This window comes from Antechinus flavipes, chromosome 4, assembly GCF_016432865.1.
Source record: "Antechinus flavipes isolate AdamAnt ecotype Samford, QLD, Australia chromosome 4, AdamAnt_v2, whole genome shotgun sequence".
Lineage (NCBI taxonomy): Eukaryota > Metazoa > Chordata > Mammalia > Dasyuromorphia > Dasyuridae > Antechinus > Antechinus flavipes.
The window spans coordinates 204654534-204662850 of record NC_067401.1 but is presented as its reverse complement, the minus strand read 5'-3'; positions in this window follow the sequence as shown (position 1 = coordinate 204662850).

Sequence of the window (8317 nt, the reverse complement as noted above, 5' to 3'; positions counted from 1 at the left end):
TTCTGGTAATCTTTTTTCCTTGTAGTAGTCACTTTTTGTTGAATATGAATATTCAGCTTGGAAATGATAGGTCCATGATTTATGCAATACTCTGAACTACATATTGCTTGCTGGAAGAGTGTGTCCATGAAATTTTATTGCATTAAGGTAAATGGAATACAGTGTTAGTGATGAGTTCATGAGATACGCAAATCTTCAGGAGTAAGTAATCTCTTCTATTGCTGTTTCTAACTCCATTGCCTCAAAGGATTCCCTGCTATGTCTGGTACTCCAAGTCTGCTCTAGCATTAAAGTCACCCAGAATTATAAACTTGTCTTCTTTTGGTGCATTGATGATAAGGATATCCAAGTTTTCATAAAATTTTTATTTTGCTTTCTTCAAGTTTGTCATGGTCAGAATATAGGCACTGATAGTGGTGGCACAGCATTTTCCTGCAATTGGCAATCACATTGTCATGAACCGTCATTCATTCTTTTTGGAAAGGTATATGAGCTTGTTTACTAGATTAGTTTCATTTGCAAAACCTACACCAACTTCACAGTGCTCCCTTTCATTGCAGCCACTCCAGAAAAATTTGTATCCAGTTTTGACTTCAGTAAGTTGATCTTCATTTGCCAATTTTATTTCACTCAGAGCTGCTATTTGGATATAATACCCATTGAGTTCTCTTGCAATAAGAGATGTTTGGTATGTAGGGTCTATTCAGAGAAAACTATATAACTAAGGGGTCTCAAACCCTATGATAAGTTAGGGAATGTCTACTCCAAGCATGAGAAGACTTCCCTGATGGAGTAGACAGATAAGAACAATTTGTTTCATGAAGGCAGGTGAAGCAGGTGAAGCAGGTGCAGCAGAGCACTCAGAATGGTTAGACATTGAAGATACAAATGTTTTCCACTGCATCTTAGTATCATCATCAGTTGTCTTGACTCTGTCCTGCCACTGGACACTGATGACTCTGGAAGAGAGAGGAAGCTGACAACATCATGCAACTTTTCCTTGTTTAAATACAATTTACACAGGAATCAGAAGATATCTTGCATATCATTTTACCATTTCTACCTATCTTAAGGTCCTGTGGCAATGAGTGAGTAACAAAACACAAGTGTGAATGTACTTTGAGCAAAGTCATAACACTGAACACATCTAGCCCACACCATAATATAACATTATTTTCTTGCTGGAAGTAGCAGGGGGATTCTGCAGTTCTCTGTATGTCTGACTAGCCTTTTAGGATTGTGCACTGCTCATCTCTCTGTGTGAAGAAAGGGCTAGAAAAGAAGCCCTAAAAATTGTCTGTTTACTCAATGCTGGTCTGATTATCATGGCAGGTGGGGATCCCAACCTGTGGTCAAAACACTAAAAAATATACAAAAACTTCTGCAAAGTTGATTTTGCTCAATATCAGCACATAGAATATACATACTTATAAACAACACAAAATTAGTATACCTGAAAGATGAATAGCTGTTGTCAATAAAGTTAGCAATAACTCAGTTTTCCTCCTCAGGTAGATACTTCTCATGGGTAATGATGTCCCACTTGCAGATCTTGGGTGGGATTACTAAGAAGATACCAGAGACAGAGAATGAAGGAATTCGCTTGAATCATTGAAAGTATAAAAAAAGGGAAGTAAGAAACAGGAAATTGAAAAACTTAAAGAAATTGACCATGGAGCTGAGAAAAATACTGCCCTCTTTGAAGGGGAACCTGCAGAGGCTCTTAAGTATACCAACTTGTACACTACTTCCTGAAGGGGCTACGCTCCTAAGCATGCACTTTAACACTCAATCTGGCCCAGACATTGGAGGAAACCAGATTCCCCAAGACCAACTTTTGGAAAGGGGTTTAACAATAGGGATCAACCAACAGAGGATCAGGACCACAGAGGTAGGGCCAAGAATAGAGACCAGGCTCAAATTTTGGCTGATGCTGTAATTGGACCCCAAATAGGTTTGTGCTTCTGATGACACAAATAGGGACAATAATCTCAAGACTACCCAATGAAAGGCTCACCTAGGAAGAAGCCCCTAGATACTTGCCCTGTCTGCAACCAGGAGGAGCACTGGAAGAGACACTGCCTACAAGGGAGTCAGGAAGGGAAGGGAAGCGGAAAGAAGAGGGAGAGAATATAAGGGAAGGGAAGAAAAAAGGAAAAGAAGAGGAAGGAAAAAGAAGAGAATGGAAGGGAAGGGAAAGGGAAGAAAAGGAATTAGGTGAGTGGGTGAGGGTAACCAGCCCATTGAAAAATTCAATGAGAGACTCAAGTTTTAAAAGAGGAAAAGTGTCTTGGATCATCAGCAAGAAGATGGATTGGAGTTGTGTGTGGGAGAGACTTCTCACTATCTTCACTGCAGTCTCCTCAGGACTGAGAAGGCCAGGCCCCAGGATTGGGCCAGCCTTACCCCCTTCCTACTCCATCACCATGGCTGAACCAGTGATAATTTTGGATGTAGCAAGTAAGTACATTAATTTTCTAATTGATACAGGATCCAGTTTCTCTGTCCTTCCTCACTACTCTGGCTGTACTCATACTTTACATGGGGATTGAAGGAAATCCTAAGAGATATTTTTAGATCTTTCTTCTAAGTTGTCAGTTTCTGAACCTATCAGGGATCTTTCTTGTCCTCTCTTCTTGGCCAGCCACATTTTGGAACATGACCTAATAATGAAACTGGGAACCCAGTTCTCTCTACTCAGATTTTCCACTTGCTTTTATTACTCTTCTCAAGTCCTCCTCCCCCTCCCACTCCAACTGAAATATGGGAAGAAGTAAAATCCTCCCTCTGAGACCAAGGAATCTCTAGGGTGATCTACTTATGCCTCCCCGACCACAGCGTGCCTTCTAAATCCTAATATGTTTCCCCATCATGAGTACTACCCAATTAAGCTTAGGGCCCAAAAGGGTTTACTACTTCTGATTGAGAAATTCTTTAAGTATGGGCTTCTTATTCTTTGTCAGTCTCTCTATAAAACTTTCCTCCCCGATAAATATCCTTTTCATCCACTATTGCCTATTCCCTCTTGTAATGATCGCATATTTAAAATAAGCTGGAGTCAGGAATTCAGGTTAAGGGAAAAATCTTCAATATTTATTGAAGTGAAGAGATGAATAAGGATTGCGATAGCAAATATAGGCAAGAAAGATTGTGATAGCAATATGGGCAGTTGCGACAGGAAGCCAGCTAACAGAGAGAGATCTGAGCTGAGCAAACCGTGGCAATGACAATGCAAAAAGTCTCTTTCCCCTTCCTTTTCCACTCCCCTGCTTCCACTCACCAAAATCGTCATTTCCTATACAACACATCAGGACTTGCACAAAGAGTGGGCGGGGGCCATTCTTTCTCCAAGCTTATATATTAATAGAGTATGGTCCAGTTACTATTTAGCCTCATGTGCTTGGGACCTCAGTGTATCAACTCAAGCCTCAGCCCTTTACACCCTCTACTATCCTTACTTGGTCTAGTTTTTTTTTTTTTTCCCCTGAGGCAACTGGGGTTAAGTGACTTGCCCAGGATCATACAGCTAGGAAGTGTTATGTGTCTGAGGCCAGATTTGAACTCAGGTACTCTTAACTTCAGGGCTGGTGCTCTACCCACTGTGGCACTTAGCTGCCCCTTCTGGATCTTAAAGATGCCTTTTTTGCATATCACTCTATAAAGACTCACAATTTAGTTTTTTCCTTTGAGTACATCAGGGTGAATGTCTATTTACTTTACTAACAGAATCAAAGAACATAGGAAACAGCAAATAGATATTGAAACAAGCTATGACTATAAAATGTGAAATCTAAAATGACTAGTAGTCAGGGTGGAATTTTTTTTTCTTTACAGCCTATTACTATACTCTGGGGAAAGAGAGGATAAAAAGAGGTGTAGTCTGGATTTCATCTATCTTACGAAACGAGTTTGCTGGTTTGATTGATTACATTTTACTCCAAGAGTTCTTTATACCCTTTCCCCTAAACTAGAAGATCCTCTTATTCCTCTGTTTCCCGGTTCATGTACCATCCTTAAAGAATTTTCAGTTCCTCTGGATTTCCCCTGCTTGAGATCATAAGGTCAATGCCCATCACATGCTCCCTGGTAAGCTCAGAAGAGGAAGAAGGCAGACCAGAGCAGCCTACATCTTGCTTGGTTTCTACTATGCAGTCTCTGGGTAGAAGTTCTTCTCAAGATCACTGTCTTTGAAGTCTTGAGTAATTAAGATTATCTGCATTCATACACATATCCCAGGTTAGCAAATATTCATGACAGCTCTTTGGCAGTGGTGATTTATTGTAGATTGCATTTAGCTTATAAGGAAACTCTATTAAGGGGTGGGAATGACTATGGAGAGGAGAATTTGGGGAAATGACAGCAATGTAATTAGCATAGAAAACAACAAATAGAGATTGAAACAAGTTATAGCACCCTGTAAAATGACTGACAGTCAGGTTGGAATTTTTGTCCTTTCTTCCCACCACCCTGATAGATGATCTGAGGAGATGCTGAAGGAAGACCCTTGAATACTAGGCAGAAATTTGCTGCATTTTGGCAAAAGAAGGGTGGTATAATCGTGACTTTATCCAACTCAACAAACAGGTTTCCTTATTTTTGGCTGATTGATATTTACCTCCAACAGCTCTTTCTAGCTCTTTCCCACCAACTACAACCTCTTCTCCTCTTTCCCTCTGTTTTTTTATTCATGTACCATTCTCAAAGCAATGTCAGTTCCTCTAGATTTCCCTTTCTTGAAATGACAAGGCCAATACCCATCCCATATTACTTGATGAACTTAGAAGGGGAAGAAAGAAAACCAGAGCAGTGTATAATACTTCATGGTTTATACTATGTGGTCTATTATGTGGGTGGAAGTATACCTCAAGACCAATATCTTTGAAGTCTTAAGTAATTGAGAGTATCTGCCTTCATACACATATCCCAGTCTAACAAATTTTCATGACATTTCTGTGGCATTGGTGATCTTATCCAGGTTACATATAGCTTACAAGGAAGATTTGTTGGGGGTTGGGAAAGGGAAGATGATTACTAGAAAATTTAAAGGAAGGAAGCACCAAATAAAGCATGTTAAAAAAATAAAACACAATGAGGATATTGGATTAGACAAGCTCCAAGTCCTGTCCAACTCAAAAGCTATGATTCCTAGGAATCTCAGAACTAGATTATATGATTTCTTTCCATGCAACTTGTGCTTCAATTCCCAGTTGATCAATTTTTCTTTTATTCTTTCAAAACCAAAGATCATTCATTTTTCTTAGTAGAGGAAATAGAAGCATACTAAGGATGGATTACTTCTGCCTTCTCTAAATTATTCTGTTACTTCTTTTCCATCTGTTCCAGGAATGATTCTATTCCTTCTTTTCTATATCTTCAACATCTCTCACTTCTGTCCCTTTCTCCATTCTCATAAATTCTACCCTATTTCAACTACTGACCTGGACTCCTTTCTCCCTATCTCACCCTTCTGATCCATCCTCCACACAGCTGGGAGAACAATTTTCATAAAGCATCATCCTGACACTGTCAAAGACAAAAATGTGAAATGTTAGACCTTATCCTTAAAGCAGCATGAAAGGCATCATTGTATAGTGGACAGGGCACTAGACCTGAAGTCGAGGAGATATAGCTTTAAATCCAATTCACTAATCTTATATTTGCCTCAATTTCCTTATCTCACTATGAGAGGAGTTTAATTCAATGGCCTCTAAGGTACTTTCCAGTTCTAAATCTAGGATCCTATAATTACATTTACTTTTTCAATCTCATTTCACTTCCAGGAATGTCCTGCTCCTGTCACAATGACCTGCTGCTAGTTATTGCCTGTATTTGATATCACAACTTTTCCACATGTACATTTGATCTTTTGCGAATGTGTTGTTTCATGTTTGGTATGTATTTTTCTTCACCTCTACATCTGATTTTATTTATTCCTTCAAATCTTAGCTCAAAGTCACATTCTTCACTAGATTTTTCATCATTCTGTTTCTCCTCTACCTCTCACCCTCACCCTCAAATGTTAGTGTCTATCATTCCTCAAATGTCTCTGAAAGGGAAATCCAGTGAGTCAATTCTATCATGCTCCATAAAAGTGAGTGATACATTGATGGGTTGAGAACACACTTCGTTTCTCCATTAGATTTGAATAAAATCCTGACACTTTCCTAGGTGCTAGTTGGTTATTGCCCTTCATTCTCAAAAAGGACAAAAATGACATCACTATGTCAATGTACTGTATGTCCGACTGTAACTGCTCAGACCAACATGAGTTCAGAAGGCTCTACCACAATTTGAGTCCAATTATTTGGAGGAGAGATGTCTAACTTTATGTATCTCCTGTTTTATTTGAGTTACTGCAATTCTGTTTCAACTCATAGAGCAGTGTCTTCTTTGATGTAGGCACACCATGCTGAGTTGTCCTTTGTCGTTGTCTCCCATTTCACATAGTTGATTCCAAAGTTCTTCAGAAAGAACTTGAGAGTGTCCTTATGTCTTTTCTTTTGACCACCATACGAGTGCCTGACTTGGGTGAGTTGTGCTCCCTATAAGAGAGTTTAAAATACTTGCCAATTTAACCCGAGAAAGGACCTCAGTGTTTTATCTTTCCAGGTGAGTTTCAGAATCTTCCTGAGACAATTCAAATAGAAGTAGTTCAATTTCCTGCCATGGCTCTGGTATATTCTCTATGTTTTACAGGCTTTGTAGATCTTCAGTTTAGTAAATTGTCTAATGCCTTTTCTTTCTCATACTTTCTTTTAGAGACTTCCAAACACAGAGTTAGCTCTGGAAATGCCTGTATCAATCCTACAGTGAGGCTGTCAAATTGACAGGAGTTCCTAGCGACTTCTGAGACTGAACAAAACCTCAGAGCTTGTTCAAATCAGAAATTCACTTGCTAAATACAGAATTGACACAAAATTCTCAGTGAAAAAATATCATGGAAGTGGGATGGAGATTCATTCACCTCAGCCTAGTCTCATCCCTGATCCATCCCCATCCCAGTTTTGGCTTCAGAAAGTTCTCAAGGTCTCAAGTTGGAAAGGTCTCAAGGATTTTGGACTTCCCAGCATACATGTACATTCCAGGAACCTCCCATCAACAGCTATGTCTTCATCAAGTGCCTAGGATAAACTGTATGCAGATTCAAAGATTTTTAGATTCCCAGCACAAATGACAAAGAAGCAGTCTCTTCATAACCAAGGGGAATATCTTGAGGACTCCAGCTATTTCAGGAGCTTATGAGTTATCTTTCCCCTGGGCTGTGTGAGTACTCATGGGAGAAAATGTCACAGACATTGGGGAGATGCTTGTACCAACTGTTCTTAATCTATGTCTGTAGCAAAAACCCTTTTCTAAAGTTAAATAAGTTTGGTTAACTAATATCAACAGATAATCATTGGTGGTAGTGGCATGGGAGCATGGTAATAGGTATTGTGGATAATATTCCCACATCCTCAAATATAATCCTAGAATCTTAAGGGGACATAGTAGCCATGTGCTGGGGCCTTGACAGGGCAGAGAAAAATTGGGATAGTCTCTCCAGGCCATTGTAATATGTATAATTTTGGATTTACTTTCAAGTTTGTTATTTCTGAGCAGGGAACTCTAAGGTAGTTTGGTAGCATCTGTTTCTGTCTTTCTTTTCTTTTCTTTTTTTTTTGTCTTGTATTATCAATATCCAACCTAGTGTCTTGTATAAAGAAATCATTTCAATCCAGTTAGTTTTTCTTAGCTTTCATCACCAGCTTCTGTGCATCCTGAACTTTGTATTACATGTCTTTTGAACCAACAATTATCTGCCTTGGTTTCCCTCATTAATACTATATACTGACCAAGGCAGACCTCAAGCTTCTGTCACTCTTCAGCCTTTGGAAATAAGCCATATTCTTCATCTTTTTAAAGTAACTTTAGTATCATAAAAGGTTGCTCTGAGCTCCTAATTCAGACACTGTTTAGAACTTTCTCCAGACTGAATACTTCTACCAGTCTCTCAGAATAGTAGTTTTTTGAATTAGAATTGAGGTTGATTGTCATCCTTCACTCTCGAAGAGGACAAAATGACATAATTGACTTAACAATGTGTTCGGCCAATATGAGCTCGAAATACTCTGCTATAGGTCAGATACAAATAGTCTAATGAACATTTGGAATGGCTTCTTTAATTTTTCACATCTTGCATTTTCTTTGGGATCATTTAATTCTGCTTTGTTCTTAGAGCAGTGCTTTCTCTGATGAGGGAATACCATGCTGGGCAGTCTTGTGCTTGTATCTCCCATGTCATACAATCGATTCTAAAGTTCTTAAGAGATACCTTGAG